Source organism: Camellia sinensis, unplaced genomic scaffold, assembly GCF_055761805.1.
Source record: "Camellia sinensis isolate YWXY unplaced genomic scaffold, ASM5576180v1 Unanchor4, whole genome shotgun sequence".
Taxonomy (NCBI): Eukaryota; Viridiplantae; Streptophyta; class Magnoliopsida; order Ericales; family Theaceae; genus Camellia; species Camellia sinensis.
This window is the reverse complement of record NW_028129277.1, coordinates 9623497-9645357: the sequence shown is the minus strand read 5'-3', so window position 1 is coordinate 9645357 and position 21861 is coordinate 9623497.

The window sequence follows — 21861 nt, the reverse complement described above, 5'->3', positions numbered from 1 at the left end:
TAAATACGGGGTTTCCGTACCATTTCTTGCGCAATACGGTTCGAACACTCGAACACCTATACGGATTCTCCTGCACAGTGGCAGATATGTAAATACGGGGTTTACATACCATTTCTTGCGCATTACGGTTCGAACACTCGAACACCTATAAGGATTCTCCTGCACAGTGGCAGATATGTAAATACGGGGTTTCCGTACCATTTCTTGCGCATTACGGTTCGAACACTCGAACACCTATACGGATTCTCCTGCACAGTGGCAGATATGTAAATACGGGGTTTCCGTACCATTTCTTGCGCAATACGGTTCGAACACTCGAACACCTATACGGATTCTCCTGCACAGTGGCAGATATGTAAATACGGGGTTTACATACCATTTCTTGCGCATTACGGTTCGAACACTCGAACACCTATACGGATTCTCCTGCACAGTGGCAGATATGTAAATACGGGGTTTCCGTACCATTTCTTGCGCAATACGGTTCGAACACTCGAACACCTATACGGATTCTCCTGCACAGTGGCAGATATGTAAATACGGGGTTTACATACCATTTCTTGCGCATTACGGTTCGAACACTCGAACACCTATACAGATTCTCCTGCACAGTGGCAGATATGTAAATACGGGGTTTCCGTACCATTTCTTGCGCATTACGGTTCGAACACTCGAACACCTATACGGATTCTCCTGCACAGTGGCAGATATGTAAATACGGGATTTCCGTACCATTTCTTGCGCAATACGGTTCGAACACTCGAACACCTATACGGATTCTCCTGCACAGTGGAAAATATGTAAATACGGGGTTTACATACCATTTCTTGCGCATTACGGTTCGAACACTCGAACACCTATACGGATTCTCCTGCACAGTGGCAGATATGTAAATACGGGGTTTTCGTACCATTTCTTGCGCATTACGGTTCGAACACTCGAACACCTATACAGATTCTCCTGCACAGTGGCAGATATGTAAATACGGGGTTTCCGTACCATTTCTTGCGCAATACGGTTCGAACACTCGAACAGCTATACGGATTCTCCTGCACAGTGGCAGATATGTAAATACAGGGTTTACATACCATTTCTTGCGCATTACGGTCCGAACACTCGAACACCTATAAGGATTCTCCTGCACAGTGGCAGATATGTAAATACGGGGTTTAGATACCATTTCTTGCGCATTACGGTTCTAACACTCGAACACCTATACGGATTCTCCTGCACAGTGGCAGATATGTAAATACGGGGTTTCCGTACCATTTCTTGCGCATTACGGTTCGAACACTCGAACACCTATACGGATTCTCCTGCACAGTGGCAGATATGTAAATACGGGGTTTACATACCATTTCTTGCGTATTACGGTTCGAACACTCGAACACCTATACGGATTCTCCTGCACAGTGGCAGATATGTAAATACGGGGTTTCCGTACCATTTCTTGCGCATTACGGTTCGAACACTCGAACACCTATACGGATTCTCCTGCACAGTGGCAGATATGTAAATACGTGGTTTACATACCATTTCTTGCGCATTACGGTTCGAACACTCGAACACCTATACGGATTCTCCTGCACAGTGGCAGATATGTAAATACGGGGTTTACATACCATTTCTTGCGCATTACGGTTCGAACACTCGAACACCTATAAGGATTCTCCTGCACAGTGGCAGATATGTAAATACGGGGTTTACATACCATTTCTTGCGCATTACGGTTCTAACACTCAAACACCTATACGGATTCTCCTGCACAGTGGCAGATATGTAAATACGGGGTTTCCGTACCATTTCTTGCGCATTACGGTTCGAACACTCGAACACCTATACGGATTCTCCTGCACAGTGGCAGATATGTAAATACGGGGTTTACATACCATTTCTTGCGCATTACGGTTCGAACACTCGAACACCTATACGGATTCTCCTGCACAGTGGCAGATATGTAAATACGGGGTTTCCGTACCATTTCTTGCGCAATACGGTTCGAACACTCGAACACCTATACGGATTCTCCTGCACAGTGGCAGATATGTAAATACGAGGTTTACATACCATTTCTTGCGCATTACGGTTCGAACACTCGAACACCTATACAGATTCTCCTGCACAGTGGCAGATATGTAAATACGGGGTTTCCGTACCATTTCTTGCGCAATACGGTTCGAACACTCGAACAGCTATACGGATTCTCCTGCACAGTGGCAGATATGTAAATACGGGGTTTACATACCATTTCTTGCGCATTACGGTCCGAACACTCGAACACCTATAAGGATTCTCCTGCACAGTGGCAGATATGTAAATACGGGGTTTAGATACCATTTCTTGCGCATTACGGTTCTAACACTCGAACACCTATACGGATTCTCCTGCACAGTGGCAGATTTGTAAATACGGGGTTTCCGTACCATTTCTTGCGCATTACGGTTCGAACACTCGAACACCTATACGGATTCTCCTGCACAGTGGCAGATATGTAAATACGGGGTTTACATACCATTTCTTGCGTATTACGGTTCGAACACTCGAACACCTATACGGATTCTCCTGCACAGTGGCAGATATGTAAATACGGGGTTTCCGTACCATTTCTTGCGCATTACGGTTCGAACACTCGAACACCTATACGGATTCTCCTGCACAGTGGCAGATATGTAAATACGTGGTTTACATACCATTTCTTGCGCATTACGGTTCGAACACTCGAACACCTATACGGATTCTCCTGCACAGTGGCAGATATGTAAATACGGGGTTTACATACCATTTCTTGCGCATTACGGTTCGAACACTCGAACACCTATAAGGATTCTCCTGCACAGTGGCAGATATGTAAATACGGGGTTTACATACCATTTCTTGCGCATTACGGTTCTAACACTCAAACACCTATACGGATTCTCCTGCACAGTGGCAGATATGTAAATACGGGGTTTCCGTACCATTTCTTGCGCATTACGGTTCGAACACTCGAACACCTATACGGATTCTCCTGCACAGTGGCAGATATGTAAATACGGGGTTTACATACCATTTCTTGCGCATTACGGTTCGAACACTCGAACACCTATACGGATTCTCCTGCACAGTGGCAGATATGTAAATACGGGGTTTCCGTACCATTTCTTGCGCAATACGGTTCGAACACTCGAACACCTATACGGATTCTCCTGCACAGTGGCAGATATGTAAATACGAGGTTTACATACCATTTCTTGCGCATTACGGTTCGAACACTCGAACACCTATACAGATTCTCCTGCACAGTGGCAGATATGTAAATACGGGGTTTCCGTACCATTTCTTGCGCATTACGGTTCGAACACTCGAACACCTATACGGATTCTCCTGCATAGTGGCAGATATGTAAATACGGGATTTCCGTACCATTTCTTGCGCAATACGGTTCGAACACTCGAACACCTATACGGATTCTCCTGCACAGTGGCAGATATGTAAATACGGGGTTTACATACCATTTCTTGCGCATTACGGTTCGAACACTCGAACACCTATACGGATTCTCCTGCACAGTGGCAGATATGTAAATACGGGGTTTCCGTACCATTTCTTGCGCATTACGGTTCGAACACTCGAACACCTATACAGATTCTCCTGCACAGTGGCAGATATGTAAATACGGGGTTTCCGTACCATTTCTTGCGCAATACGGTTCGAACACTCGAACAGCTATACGGATTCTCCTGCACAGTGGCAGATATGTAAATACGGGGTTTACATACCATTTCTTGCGCATTACGGTCCGAACACTCGAACACCTATAAGGATTCTCCTGCACAGTGGCAGATATGTAAATACGGGGTTTAGATACCATTTCTTGCGCATTACGGTTCTAACACTCGAACACCTATACGGATTCTCCTGCACAGTGGCAGATATGTAAATACGGGGTTTCCGTACCATTTCTTGCGCATTACGGTTCGAACACTCGAACACCTATACGGATTCTCCTGCACAGTGGCAGATATGTAAATACGGGGTTTACATACCATTTCTTGCGTATTACGGTTCGAACACTCGAACACCTATACGGATTCTCCTGCACAGTGGCAGATATGTAAATACGGGGTTTCCGTACCATTTCTTGCGCATTACGGTTCGAACACTCGAACACCTATACGGATTCTCCTGCACAGTGGCAGATATGTAAATACGGGGTTTACATACCATTTCTTGCGCATTACGGTTCGAACACTCGAACACCTATACGGATTCTCCTGCACAGTGGCAGATATGTAAATACGGTGTTTACATACCATTTCTTGCACATTACGGTTCGAACACTCGAACACCTATAAGGATTCTCCTGCACAGTGGCAGATATGTAAATACGGGGTTTACATACCATTTATTGCGCATTACGGTTCTAACACTCGAACACCTATACGGATTCTCCTGCACAGTGGCAGATATGTAAATACGGGGTTTCCGTACCATTTCTTGCGCATTACGGTTCGAACACTCGAACACCTATACGGATTCTCCTGCACAGTGGCAGATATGTAAATACGGGGTTTACATACCATTTCTTGCGCATTACGGTTCGAACACTCGAACACCTATACGGATTCTCCTGCACAGTGGCAGATATGTAAATACGGGGTTTCCGTACCATTTCTTGCGCATTACGGTTCGAACACTCGAACACCTATACGGATTCTCCTGCACAGTAGCAGATATGTAAATACGGGGTTTACATACCATTTCTTGCGCATTACGGTTCGAACACTCGAACACCTATACGGATTCTCCTGCACAGTGGCAGATATGTAAATACGGGGTTTCCGTACCATTTCTTGCTCATTACGGTTCGAACACTCGAACACCTATACGGATTCACCTGCACAGTGGCAGATATGTAAATACGGGGTTTACATACCATTTCTTGCGCATTACGGTTCTAACACTCGAACACCTATACGGATTCTCCTGCACAGTGGCAGATATGTAAATACGGGGTTTCCGTACCATTTCTTGCGCATTACGGTTCGAACACTAGAACACCTATACGGATTCTCCTGCACAGTGGCAGATATGTAAATACGGGGTTTACATACCATTTCTTGCGCATTACGGTTCGATCACTCGAACACCTATACGGATTCTCCTGCACAGTGGTAGATATGTAAATACGGGGTTTCCGTACCATTTCTTGCGCATTACGGTTCGAACACTCGAACACCTATACTGATTCTCCTGCACAGTGGCAGATATGTAAATACGGGGTTTACATACCATTTCTTGCGCATTACGGTTCGAACACTCGAACACCTATACGGATTCTCCTGCACAATGGCAGATATGTAAATACGGGGTTTCCGTACCATTTCTTGCGCATTACGGTTCGAACACTCGAACACCTATACGGATTCTCCTGCACAGTGGCAGATATGTAAATACGGGGTTTACATACCATTTCTTGCGCATTACGGTTCTAACACTCGAACACCTATACGGATTCTCCTGCACAGTGGCAGATATGTAAATACGGGGTTTCCGTACCATTTCTTGCGCATTACGGTTTGAACACTAGAACACCTATACGGATTCTCCTGCACAGTGGCAGATATGTAAATACGGGGTTTACATACCATTTCTTGCGCATTACGGTTCGAACACTCGAACACCTATACGGATTCTCCTGCACAGTGGCAGATGTGTAAATACGGGGTTTCCGTACCATTTCTTGCGCATTACGGTTCGAACACTCGAACACCTATACGGATTCTCCTGCACAGTGGCAGATATGTAAATACGGGGTTTACATACCATTTCTTGCGCATTACGGTTCGAACACTCGAACACCTATACGGATTCTCCTGCACAGTGGCAGATATGTAAATACGGGGTTTCCGTACCATTTCTTGCGCATTACGGTTCGAACACTCGAACACCTATACGGATTCTCCTGCACAGTGGCAGATATGTAAATACGGGGTTTACATACCATTTCTTGCGCATTACGGTTCGAACACTCGAACACCTATACGGATTCTCCTGCACAGTGGCAGATATGTAAATACGGGGTTTCCGTACCATTTCTTGCGCATTACGGTTCGAACACTCGAACACCTATACAGATTCTCCTGCACAGTGGCAGATATGTAAATACGGGGTTTCCGTACCATTTCTTGCGCAATACGGTTCGAACACTCGAACAGCTATACGGATTCTCCTGCACAGTGGCAGATATGTAAATACGGGGTTTACATACCATTTCTTGCGCATTACGGTCCGAACACTCGAACACCTATAAGGATTCTCCTGCACAGTGGCAGATATGTAAATACGGGTTTAGATACCATTTCTTGCGCATTACGGTTCTAACACTCGAACACCTATACGGATTCTCCTGCACAGTGGCAGATATGTAAATACGGGGTTTCCGTACCATTTCTTGCGCATTACGGTTCGAACACTCGAACACCTATACGGATTCTCCTGCACAGTGGCACATATGTAAATACGGGGTTTACATACCATTTCTTGCGCATTACGGTTCGAACACTCGAACACCTATACGGATTCTCCTGCACAGTGGCAGATATGTAAATACGGGGTTTCCGTACCATTTTTTGCGCAATACGGTTCGAACACTCGAACACCTATACGGATTCTCCTGCACAGTGGCAGATATGTAAATACGGGGTTTACATACCATTTCTTGCGCATTACGGTTCGAACACTCGAACACCTATACGGATTCTCCTGCACAGTGGCAGATATGTAAATACGGGGTTTCCGTACCATTTCTTGCGCAATACGGTTCGAACACTCGAACACCTATACGGATTCTCCTGCACAGTGGCAGATATGTAAATACGGGGTTTACATACCATTTCTTGCGCATTACGGTTCGAATACTCGAACACCTACACGGATTCTCCTGCACAGTGGCAGATATGTAAATACGGGGTTTCCGTACCATTTCTTGCGCATTACGGTTCGAACACTCGAACACCTATAAGGATTCTCCTGCACAGTGGTAGATATGTAAATACGGGGTTTCCGTACCATTTCTTGCGCAATACGGTTCGAACACTCGAACACCTATACGGATTCTCCTACACAGTGGCAGATATGTAAATACGGGGTTTACATACCATTTCTTGCGCATTACGGTTCGAACACTCGAACACCTATACGGATTCTCCTGCACAGTGGCAGATATGTAAATACGGGGTTTCCGTACCATTTCTTGCGCATTACGGTTCGAACACTCGAACACCTATACGGATTCTCCTGCACAGTGGCAGATATGTAAATACGGGGTTTCCGTACTATTTCTTGCGCAATACGGTTCGAACACTCGAACAGCTATACAGATTCTCCTGCACAGTGACAGATATGTAAATACGGGGTTTATATACCATTTCTTGCGCATTACGGTTCGAACACTCGAACACCTATAAGGATTCTCCTGCACAGTGGCAGATATGTAAATACGGGGTTTACATACCATTTCTTGCGCAATACGGTTCTAACACTCGAACACCAATACGGATTCTCCTGCACAGTGGCAGATATGTAAATACGGGGTTTCCGTACCATTTCTTGCGCATTACGGTTCGAACACTAGAACACCTATACGGATTCTCCTGCACAGTGGCAGATATGTAAATACGGGGTTTCCGTACCATTTCTTGCGCATTACGGTTCGAACACTCGAACACCTATACGGATTCTCCTGCACAGTGGCAGATATGTAAATACGGGGTTTACATACCATTTCTTGCGCATTACGGTTCTAACACTCGAACACCTCTACGGATTCTCCTGCACAGTGGCAGATATGTAAATACGGGGTTTCCGTACCATTTCTTGCGCATTACGGTTCGAACACTAGAACACCTATACGGATTCTCCTGCACAGTGGCAGATATGTAAATACGGGGTTTACATACCATTTCTTGCGCATTACGGTTCTAACACTCGAACACCTCTACGGATTCTCCTGCACAGTGGCAGATATGTAAATACGGGGTTTCCGTACCATTTCTTGCGCATTACGGTTCGAACACTAGAACACCTATACGGATTCTCCTGCACAGTGGCAGATATGTAAATACGGGGTTTACCTACCATTTCTTGCGCATTACGGTTCGAACACTCGAACACCTATACGGATTCTCCTGCACAGTGGCAGATATGTAAATACGGGGTTTCCGTACCATTTCTTGCGCATTACGGTTCGAACACTCGAACACCTATACAGATTCTCCTGCACAGTGGCAGATATGTAAATACGGGGTTTACATACCATTTCTTGCGCATTACGGTTCTAACACTCGAACACCAATACGGATTCTCCTGCACAGTGGCAGATATGTAAATACGGGGTTTCCGTACCATTTCTTGCGCATTACGGTTCGAACACTAGAACACCTATACGGATTCTCCTGCACAGTGGCAGATATGTAAATACGGGGTTTACATACCATTTCTTGCGCATTACGGTTCTAACACTCGAACACCAATACGGATTCTCCTGCACAGTGGCAGATATGTAAATACGGGGTTTCCGTACCATTTCTTGCGCATTACGGTTCGAACACTAGAACACCTATACGGATTCTCCTGCACAGTGGCAGATATGTAAATACGGGGTTTACATACCATTTCATGCGCATTACGGTTCGAACACTCGAACACCGATACGGATTCTCCTGCATAGTGGCAGATATGTAAATACGGGGTTTACATACCATTTCTTGCGCATTACGGTTCGAACACTCGAACACCTATACAGATTCTCCTGCACAGTGGCAGATATGTAAATACGGGGTTTCCGTACCATTTCTTGCGCATTACGGTTCGAATACTCGAACACCTATACGGATTCTCCTGCACAGTGGCAGATATGTAAATACGGGGTTTACGTACCATTTCTTGCGCATTACGGTTCTAACACTCGAACACCTATACGGATTCTCCTGCACAGCGGCAGATATGTAAATACGGGGTTTCCGTACCATTTCTTGCGCATTACGGTTCGAACACTAGAACACCTATACGGATTCTCCTGCATAGTGGCAGATATGTAAATACGGGGTTTACATACCATTTCTTGCGCATTACGGTTTGAACACTCGAACACCTATACGGATTCTCCTGCACAGTGGCAGATATGTAAATACGGGGTTTCAGTACCATTTCTTGCGCATTACGGTTCGAACACTCGAACACCTATACGGATTCTCCTGCACAGTGGCAGATATGTAAATACGGGGTTTCCGTACCATTTCTTGCGCAATACGGTTCGAACACTCGAACAGCTATACAGATTCTCCTGCACAGTGACAGATATGTAAATACGGGGTTTACATACCATTTCTTGCGCATTACGGTTCGAACACTCGAACACCTATAAGGATTCTCCTGCACAGTGGCAGATATGTAAATACGGGGTTTACATACCATTTCTTGCGCATTACGGTTCTAACACTCGAACACCAATACGGATTCTCCTGCACAGTGGCAGATATGTAAATACGGGGTTTCCGTACCATTTCTTGCGCATTACGGTTCGAACACTAGAACACCTATACGGATTCTCCTGCACAGTGGCAGATATGTAAATACGGGGTTTACATACCATTTCTTGCGCATTACGGTTCGAACACTCGAACACCTATACGGATTCTCCTGCACAGTGGCAGATATGTAAATACGGGGTTTCCGTACCATTTTTTGCGCATTACGGTTCGAACACTCGAACACCTATACGGATTCTCCTGCACAGTGGCAGATATGTAAATACGGGGTTTACATACCATTTCTTGCGCATTATGGTTCGAACACTCGAACACCTATACGGATTCTCCTGCACAGTGGCAGATATGTAAATACGGGGTTTCCGTACCATTTCTTGCGCATTACGGTTCGAACACTCGAACACCTATACGGATTCTCCTGCATAGTGGCAGATATGTAAATACGGGGTTTACATACCATTTCTTGCGCATTACGGTTCGAACACTCGAACACCTATACGGATTCTCCTGCATAGTGGCAGATATGTAAATACGGGGTTTCGGGACCATTTCTTGCACATTACGGTTCGAACAATCGAACACCTATATGGATTCTCCTGCACAGTGGCAGATATGTAAATACGGGGTTTAGATACCATTTCTTGCGCATTACGGTTCGAACACTCGAACACCTATACGGATTCTCCTGCACAGTGGCAGATATGTAAATACGGGGTTTCCGTACCATTTCTTGCGCATTACGGTTCGAACACTCGAACACCTATACGGATTCTCCTCCATAGTGGCAGATATGTAAATACGGGGTTTCGGGACCATTTCTGGCACATTACGGTTCGAACAATCGAACACCTATATGGATTCTCCTGCACAGTGGCAGATATGTAAATACGGGGTTTAGATACCATTTCTTGCGCATTACGGTTCGAACACTCGAACACCTATACGGATTCTCCTGCACAATGGCAGATATGTAAATACGGGGTTTCCGTACCATTTCTTGCGCATTACGGTTCAAACACTCGAACACCTATACGGATTGTCCTGCACAGTGGCAGATATGTAAATACGGGGTTTCCGTACCATTTCTTGCGCAATACGGTTCGAACACTCGAACACCTATACGGATTCTCCTGCACAGTGGCAGATATGTAAATACGGGGTTTACATACCATTTCTTGCGCATTACGGTTCGAACACTCGAACACCTATACGGATTCTCCTGCACAGTGACAGATATGTAAATACGGGGTTTCCGTACCATTTCTTGCGCAATACGGTTCGAACACTCGAACACCTATACGGATTCTCCTGCACAGTGGCAGATATGTAAATACGGAGTTTACATACAATTTCTTGCGCATTACGGTTCGAATACTCGAACACCTATACGGATTCTCCTGCACAGTGGCAGATATGTAAATACGGGGTTTCCGTACCATTTCTTGCGCATTACGGTTCGAACACTCGAACACCTATAAGGATTGTCCTGCACAGTGGCAGATATGTAAATACGGGGTTTCCGTACCATTTCTTGCGCAATACGGTTCGAACACTCGAACACCTATACGGATTCTCCTGCACAGTGGCAGATATGTAAATACGGGGTTTACATACCATTTCTTGCGCATTACGGTTCGAACACTCGAACACCTATACGGATTCTCCTACACAGTGGCAGATATGTAAATACGAGGTTTCCGTACCATTTCTTGCGCATTACGGTTCGAACACTCGAACACCTATACGGATTCTCCTGCACAGTGGCAGATATGTAAATACGGGGTTTCCGTACCATTTCTTGCGCAATACGGTTCGAACACTCGAACAGCTATACAGATTCTCCTGCACAGTGACAGATATGTAAATACGGGGTTTACATACCATTTCTTGCGCATTACGGTTCGAACACTCGAACACCTATAAGAATTCTCCTGCACAGTGGCAGATATGTAAATACGGGGTTTACATACCATTTCTTGCGCATTACGGTTCTAACACTCGAACACCAATACGGATTCTCCTGCACAGTGGCAGATATGTAAATACGGGGTTTCCGTACCATTTCTTGCGCATTACGGTTCGAACACTAGAACACCTATACGGATTCTCCTGCACGGTGGCAGATATGTAAATACGGGGTTTACACACCATTTCTTGCGCATTACGGTTCGAACACTCGAACACCTATACGGATTCTCCTGCACAGTGGCAGATATGTAAATACGGGGTTTACATACCATTTCTTGCGCATTACGGTTCGAACACTCGAACACCTATACAGATTCTCCTGCACAGTGGCACATATGTAAATACGGGGTTTCCGTACCATTTCTTGCGCATTACGGTTCGAACACTCGAACACCTATACGGATTCTCCTGCACAGTGGCAGATATGTAAATACGGGGTTTACATACCATTTCTTGCGCATTACGGTTCTAACACTCGAACACCTATACGGATTCTCCTGCACAGTGGCAGATATGTAAATACGGGATTTCCGTACCACTTCTTGCGCATTACGGTTCGAACACTAGAACACCTATACGGATTCTCCTGCACAGTGGCAGATATGTAAATACGGGGTTTACATACCATTTCTTGCGCATTACGGTTCGAACACTCGAACACCTATACGGATTCTCCTGCACAGTGGCAGATATGTAAATACGGGGTTTCCGTACCATTTCTTGCGCATTACGATTCGAACACTCGAACACCTATACGGATTCTCCTGCACAGTGGCAGATATGTAAATACGGGGTTTCCGTACCATTTCTTGCGCAATACGGTTCGAACACTCGAATAGCTATACAGATTCTCCTGCACAGTGACAGATATGTAAATACGGGGTTTACATACCATTTCTTGCGCATTACGGTTCGAACACTCGAACACCTATAAGGATTCTCCTGCACAGTGGCAGATATGTAAATACGGGGTTTACATACCATTTCTTGCGCATTACGGTTCTAACACTCGAACACCAATACGGATTCTCCTGCACAGTGGCAGATATGTAAATACGGGGTTTCCGTACCATTTCTTGCGCATTACGGTTCGAACACTAGAACACCTATACGGATTCTCCTGCACAGTGGCAGATATGTAAATACGGGGTTTCCGTACCATTTCTTGCGCATTACGGTTCGAACACTCGAACACCTATACGGATTCTCCTGCACAGTGGCAGATATGTAAATACGGGGTTTCCGTACCATTTCTTGCGCATTACGGTTCGAACACTCGAACACCTATACGGATTGTCCTGCACAGAGGCAGATATGTAAATACGGGATTTCCGTACCATTTCTTGGGCAATACGGTTCGAACACTCGAACACCTATACGGATTCTCCTGCACAGTGGCAGATATGTAAATACGGGGTTTACATACCATTTCTTGCGCATTACGGTTCGAACACTCGAACACCTATACGGATTCTCCTGCACAGTGACAGATATGTAAATACGGGGTTTCCGTACCATTTCTTGCGCAATACGGTTCGAACACTCGAACACCAATACGGATTCTCCTGCACAGTGGCAGATATGTAAATACGGGGTTTACATACAATTTCTTGCGCATTACGGTTCGAATACTCGAACACCTATACGGATTCTCCTGCACAGTGGCAGATATGTAAATACGGGGTTTCCGTACCATTTCTTGCGCATTACGGTTCGAACACTCGAACACCTATAAGGATTCTCCTGCACAGTGGCAGATATGTAAATACGGGGTTTCCGTACCATTTCTTGCGCAATACGGTTCGAACACTCGAACACCTATACGGATTCTCCTGCACAGTGGCAGATATGTAAATACGGGGTTTACATACCATTTCTTGCGCATTACGGTTCGAACACTCGAACACCTATACGGATTCTCCTGCACAGTGGCAGATATGTAAATACGGGGTTTCCGTACCATTTCTTGCGCATTACGGTTCGAACACTCGAACACCTATACGGATTCTCCTGCACAGTGGCAGATATGTAAATACGGGGTTTCCGTACTATTTCTTGCGCAATACGGTTCGAACACTCGAACAGCTATACAGATTCTCCTGCACAGTGACAGATATGTAAATACGGGGTTTACATACCATTTCTTGCGCATTACGGTTCGAACACTCGAACACCTATAAGAATTCTCCTGCACAGTGGCAGATATGTAAATACGGGGTTTACATACCATTTCTTGCGCATTACGGTTCTAACACTCGAACACCAATACGGATTCTCCTGCACAGTGGCAGATTTGTAAATACGGGGATTCCGTACCATTTCTTGCGCATTACGGTTCGAACACTAGAACACCTATACGGATTCTCCTGCACAGTGGCAGATATGTAAATACGGGGTTTACACACCATTTCTTGCGCATTACGGTTCGAACACTCGAACACCTATACGGATTCTCCTGCACAGTGGCAGATATGTAAATACGGGGTTTACATACCATTTCTTGCGCATTACGGTTCGAACACTCGAACACCTATACAGATTCTCCTGCACAGTGGCAGATACGTAAATACGGGGTTTCCGTACCATTTCTTGCGCATTACGGTTCGAACACTCGAACACCTATACGGATTCTCCTGCACAGTGGCAGATATGTAAATACGGGGTTTACATACCATTTCTTGCGCATTACGGTTCTAACACTCGAACACCTATACGGATTCTCCTGCACAGTGGCAGATATGTAAATACGGGATTTCCGTACCACTTCTTGCGCACTACGGTTCGAACACTAGAACACCTATACGGATTCTCCTGCACAGTGGCAGATATGTAAATACGGGGTTTACATACCATTTCTTGCGCATTACGGTTCGAACACTCGAACACCTATACGGATTCTCCTGCACAGTGGCAGATATGTAAATACGGGGTTTCCGTACCATTTCTTGCGCATTACGGTTCGAACACTCGAACACCTATACGGATTCTCCTGCACAGTGGCAGATATGTAAATACGGGGTTTCCGTACCATTTCTTGCGCAATACGGTTCGAACACTCGAACAGCTATACAGATTCTCCTGCACAGTGACAGATATGTAAATACGGGGTTTACATACCATTTCTTGCGCATTACGGTTCGAACACTCGAACACCTATAAGAATTCTCCTGCACAGTGGCAGATATGTAAATACGGGGTTTACATACCATTTCTTGCGCATTACGGTTCTAACACTCGAACACCAATACGGATTCTCCTGCACAGTGGCAGATATGTAAATACGGGGATTCCGTACCATTTCTTGCGCATTACGGTTCGAACACTAGAACACCTATACGGATTCTCCTGCACAGTGGCAGATATGTAAATACGGGGTTTACACACCATTTCTTGCGCATTACGGTTCGAACACTCGAACACCTATACGGATTCTCCTGCACAGTGGCAGATATGTAAATACGGGGTTTACATACCATTTCTTGCGCATTACGGTTCGAACACTCGAACACCTATACAGATTCTCCTGCACAGTGGCAGATACGTAAATACGGGGTTTCCGTACCATTTCTTGCGCATTACGGTTCGAACACTCGAACACCTATACGGATTCTCCTGCACAGTGGCAGATATGTAAATACGGGGTTTACATACCATTTCTTGCGCATTACGGTTCTAACACTCGAACACCAATACGGATTCTCCTGCACAGTGGCAGATATGTAAATACGGGGTTTCCGTACCATTTCTTGCGCATTACGGTTCGAACACTAGAACACCTATACGGATTCTCCTGCACGGTGGCAGATATGTAAATACGGGGTTTACACACCATTTCTTGCGCATTACGGTTCGAACACTCGAACACCTATACGGATTCTCCTGCACAGTGGCAGATATGTAAATACGGGGTTTACATACCATTTCTTGCGCATTACGGTTCTAACACTCGAACACCAATACGGATTCTCCTGCACAGTGGCAGATATGTAAATACGGGGTTTCCGTACCATTTCTTGCGCATTACGGTTCGAACACTAGAACACCTATACGGATTCTCCTGCATAGTGGCAGATATGTAAATACGGGGTTTACATACCATTTCTTGCGCATTACGGTTCGAACACTCGAACACCTATACGGATTCTCCTGCACAGTGGCAGATATGTAAATACGGGGTTTCCGTACCATTTCTTGCGCATTACGGTTCGAACACTCGAACACCTATACGGATTCTCCTGCACAGTGGCAGATATGTAAATACGGGGTTTACATACCATTTCTTGCGCATTACGGTTCGAACACTCGAACACCTATACGGATTCTCCTGCACAGTGGCAGATATGTAAATACGGGGTTTCCGTACCATTTCTTGCGCATTACGGTTCGAACACTCGAACACCTATAAGGATTCTCCTGCACAGTGGCAGATATGTAAATACGGGGTTTCCGTACCATTTCTTGCGCAATACGGTTCGAACACTCGAACACCTATACGGATTCTCCTGCACAGTGGCAGATATGTAAATACGGGGTTTACATACCATTTCTTGCGCATTACGGTTCGAACACTCGAACACCTATACGGATTCTCCTGCACAGTGGCAGATATGTACATACGGGGTTTACATACCATTTCTTGCGCATTACGGTTCTAACACTCGAACACCTATACGGATTCTCCTGCACAGTGGCAGATATGTAAATACGGGATTTCCGTACCACTTCTTGCACATTACGGTTCGAACACTCGAACACCTATTTGGATTCTCCTGCACAGTGGCAGATATGTAAATACGGGGTTTACATACCATTTCTTGCGCATTACGGTTCGAACACTCGAACACCTATACGGATTCCCCTGCACAGTGGCAGATATGTAAATACGGGGTTTCCGTACCATTTCTTGCGCATTACGGTTCGAACACTCGAACACCTATACGGATTGTCCTGCACAGTGGCAGATATGTAAATACGGGGTTTCCGTACTATTTCTGGCGCAATACGGTTCGAACACTCGAACACCTATACGGATTCTCCTGCACAGTGGCAGATATGTAAATACGGGGTTTACATGCCATTTCTTGCGCATTACGGATCTAACACTCGAACACATATATGGATTCTCCTACACTGTGGCAGATATGTAAATACGGGGTTTGCGTACCATTTCTTGCGCATTACGGTTCGAACACTCGAACACCTATACGGATTCTCCTGCACAGTGGCATATATGTAAATACGGGGTTTACATACCATTTCTTGCGCATTACGGTTCGAACACTCGAACACCTATACGGATTCTCCTGCACAGTGGCAGATATGTAAATACGGGGTTTCCGTACCATTTCTTGTGCATTACGGTTCGAACACTCGAACACCTATACGGATTCTCCTGCACAGTGGCGGATATGTAAATACGGGGTTTACATACCATTTCTTGCGCATTACGGTTCGAACACTCGAACACCTATACGGATTCTCCTGCATAGTGGCAGATATGTAAATACGGGGTTTCGGGACCATTTCTTGCACATTACGGTTCGAACACTCGAACACCTATACGGATTCTCCTGCACAGTGGCAGATATGTAAATACGGGGTTTAGATACCATTTCTTGCGCATTACGGTTCGAACACTCGAACACCTATACGGATTCTCCTGCACAGTGGCAGATATGTAAATACGGGGTTTCCGTACCATTTCTTGCGCATTACGGTTCGAACACTCGAACACCTATACGGATTGTCCTGCACTGTGGCAGATATGTAAATACGGGGTTTCCGTACCATTTCTTGCGCAATACGGTTCGAACACTCGAACACCTATACGGACAGATATGTAAATACGGGGTTTACATACCATTTCTTGCGCATTACGGTTCGAACACTCGAACACCTATACGGATTCTCCTGCACAGTGGCAGATATGTAAATACGGGGTTTCCGTACCATTTGTTGCGCATTACGGTTCGAACACTCGAACACCTATACGGATTCTCCAGCACTGTGGCTGATATGTAAATACGGGGTTTACATACCATTTCTTGCGCATTACGGTTCGAACACTCGAACACCTATACGGATTCTCCTGCACAGTGGCAGATATGTAAATACGGGGTTTCGGGACCATTTCTTGCACATTACGGTTCGAACACTCGAACACCTATACGGATTGTCCTGCATAGTGGCAGATATGTAAATACGGGGTTTCCGTACCATTTCTTGCGCATTACGGTTCGAACACTCGAACACCTATACGAATTCCCCTGCACAGTGGCAGATATGTAAATACGGGGTTTCCGTACCATTTCTTGCGCATTACGGTTCGAACACTCGAACACCTATACGGATTCTCCTGCACAGTGGCAGATATGTAAATACGGAATTTCCGTACCATTTCTTGCGCAATACGGTTCGAACACTCGAACACCTATACGTATTCTCCTGCACAGTGGCTGATATGTAAATACGGGGTTTACATACCATTTCTTGCGCATTACGGTTCTAACACTCGAACACCTTTACGGATTCTCCTGCACAGTGGCAGATATGTAAATACGGGGTTTCCGTACCATTTCTTGCGCATTACGGTTCGAACACTCGAACTCCTATACGGATTCTCCTGCACAGTGGCAGATATGTAAATACGGGGTTTCCGTACCATTTCTTGCGCATTACGGTTCGAACACTCGAACACCTATACGGATTGTCCTGCATAGTGGCAGATATGTAAGTACGGGGTTTCCGTACCATTTCTTGCGCAATACGGTTCGAACACTCGAACACCTATACGGATTCTCCTGCACAGTGGCAGATATGTAAATACGGGGTTTACATACCATTTCTTGCGCATTACGGTTCTAACACTCGAACACCTATACGGATTCTCCTGCACAGTGGTAGATATGTAAATACGGGGTTTCCGTACCATTTCTTGCGCATTACGGTTCGAACACTCGAACACCTATACGGATTCTCCTGTACAGTGGCAGATATGTTAATACGGGGTTTACATACCATTTCTTGCGCATTACGGTTCGAACACTCGAACACCTATACGGATTCTCCTGCACAGTGGCAGATATGTCAATACGGGGTTTCCGTACCATTTCTTGCGCATTACGGTTCGAACACTCGAACACCTATACGGATTCTCCTGCACAGGGGCAGATATGTCAATACGGGGTTTCCGTACCATTTCTTGCGCATTACGGTTCGAACACTCGAACACCTATACGGATTCTCCTGCACAGTGGCAGATATGTAAATACGGGGTTTACATACCTTTTCTTGCGCATTACGGTTCGAACACTCGAACACCTATACGGATTCTCCTGCACAGTGGCAGATATGTAAATACGGGGTTTCCGTACCATTTCTTGCGCATTACGGTTCGAACACTCGAACACCTATACGGATTCTCCTGCACAGTGGCAGATATGTAAATACGGGGTTTACATACCATTTCTTGCGCATTACGGTTCGAACACTCGAACACCTATACGGATTCTCCTGCACAGTGGCAGATATGTAAATACGGGGTTTCCGTACAATTTCTTGCGCATTACGGTTCGAACACTCGAACACCTATACGGATTCTCCTGCACAGTGGCAGATATGTAAATACGGGGTTTACATACCATTTCTTGCGCATTACGGTTCGAACACTCGAACACCTATACGGATTCTCCTCCATAGTGGCAGATATGTAAATACGGGGTTTCGGGACCATTTCTTGCACATTACGGTTCGAACAATCGAACACCTATATGGATTCTCCTGCACAGTGGCAGATATGTAAATACGGGGTTTAGATACCATTTCTTGCGCATTACGGTTCGAACACTCGAACACCTATACGGATTGTCCTGCACAGTGGCAGATATGTAAATACGGGGTTTCCGTACCATTTCTTGCGCAATACGGTTCGAACACTCGAACACCTATACGGATTCTCCTACACAGTGGCAGATATGTAAATACGGGGTTTACATACCATTTCTTGCGCATTACGGTTCGAACACTCGAAAACCTATACGGATTCTCCTGCACAGTGGCAGATATGTAAATACGGGGTTTCCATATCATTTCTTGCGCATTACGGTTCGAACACTCGAACACCTATACAGATTCTCCTGCACAGTGGCAGATATGTAAATACGGGGTTTCTGTACCATTTCTTGCGCATTACGGTTCGAACACTCGAACACCTATACGGATTCTCCTGCACAGTGGCAGATATGAAAATACGGGTTTCCGTACCATTTCTTGCGCATTACGGTTCGAACACTCGAACACCTATACGGATTCTCCTGCACAGTGGCAGATATGTAAATACGGGGTTTACATACCATCTCTTGTGCGTTACGGTTCGAACACTCGAACACATATACGGATTCTCCTGCACAGTGGCAGATATGTAAATACGGGGTTTCGGGACCATTTCTTGCACATTACGGTTCAAACACTCGAACACCTATTTGGATTCTCCTGCACAGTGGCAGATATGTAAATACGGGGTTTACATACCATTTCTTGCGCATTACGGTTCGAACACTCGAACACCTATACGGATTCCCCTGCACAGTGGCAGATATGTAAATACTGGGTTTCCGTACCATTTCTTGCGCATTACGGTTCGAACACTCGAACACCTATACGGATTGTCCTGCACAGTGGCAGATATGTAAATACGGGGTTTCCGTACTATTTCTGGCGCAATACGGTTCGAACACTCGAACACCTATACGGATTCTCCTGCACAGTGGCAGATATGTAAATACGGGGTTTACATGCCATTTCTTGCGCATTACGGATCTAACACTCGAACACCTATATGGATTCTCCTGCACTGTGGCAGATATGTAAATACGGGGTTTGCGTACCATTTCTTGCGCATTACGGTTCGAACACTCGAACACCTATACGGATTCTCCTGCACAGTGGCGGATATGTAAATACGGGGTTTACATACCATTTCTTGCGCATTACGGTTCGAACACTCGAACACCTATACGGATTCTCCTGCATAGTGGCAGATATGTAAATACGGGGTTTCGGGACCATTTCTTGCACATTACGGTTCGAACACTCGAACACCTATACGGATTCTCCTGCACAGTGGCAGATATGTAAATACGGGGTTTAGATACCATTTCTTGCGCATTACGGTTCGAACACTCGAATACCTATACGGATTCTCCTGCACAGTGGCAGATATGTAAATACGGGGTTTCCGTACCATTTCTTGCGCATTACGGTTCGAACACTCGAACACCTATACGGATTGTCCTGCACTGTGGCAGATATGTAAATACGGGGTTTCCGTACCATTTCTTGCGCAATACGGTTCGAACACTCGAACACCTATACGGATTCTCCTGCACAGTGGCAGATATGTAAATACGGGGTTTACATACCATTTCTTGCGCATTACGGTTCGAACACTCGAACACCTATACGGATTCTCCTGCACAGTGGCAGATATGTAAATACGGGGTTTCCGTACCATTTGTTGCGCATTACGGTTCGAACACTCGAACACCTATACGGATTCTCCAGCACTGTGGCTGATATGTAAATACGGGGTTTACATACCATTTCTTGCGCATTACGGTTCGAACACTCGAACACCTATACGGATTCTCCTGCACAGTGGCAGATATGTAAATACGGGGTTTCGGGACCATTTCTTGCACATTACGGTTCGAACACTCGAACACCTATACGGATTGTCCTGCATAGTGGCAGATATGTAAATACGGGGTTTCCGTACCATTTCTTGCGCATTACGGTTCGAACACTCGAACACCTATACGAATTCCCCTGCACAGTGGCAGATATGTAAATACGGGGTTTCCGTACCATTTCTTGCGCATTACGGTTCGAACACTCGAACACCTATACGGATTCTCCTGCACAGTGGCAGATATGTAAATACGGAATTTCCGTACCATTTCTTGCGCAATACGGTTCGAACACTCGAACACCTATACGGATTCTCCTGCACAGTGGCTGATATGTAAATACGGGGTTTACATACCATTTCTTGCGCATTACGGTTCTAACACTCGAACACCTTTACGGATTCTCCTGCACAGTGGCAGATATGTAAATACGGGGTTTCCGTACCATTTCTTGCGCATTACGGTTCGAACACTCGAACACCTATACGGATTCTCCTGCACAGTGGCAGATATGTAAATACGGGGTTTCCGTACCATTTCTTGCGCATTACGGTTCGAACACTCGAACACCTATACGGATTGTCCTGCATAGTGGCAGATATGTAAATACGGGGTTTCCGTACCATTTCTTGCGCAATACGGTTCGAACACTCGAACACCTATACGGATTCTCCTGC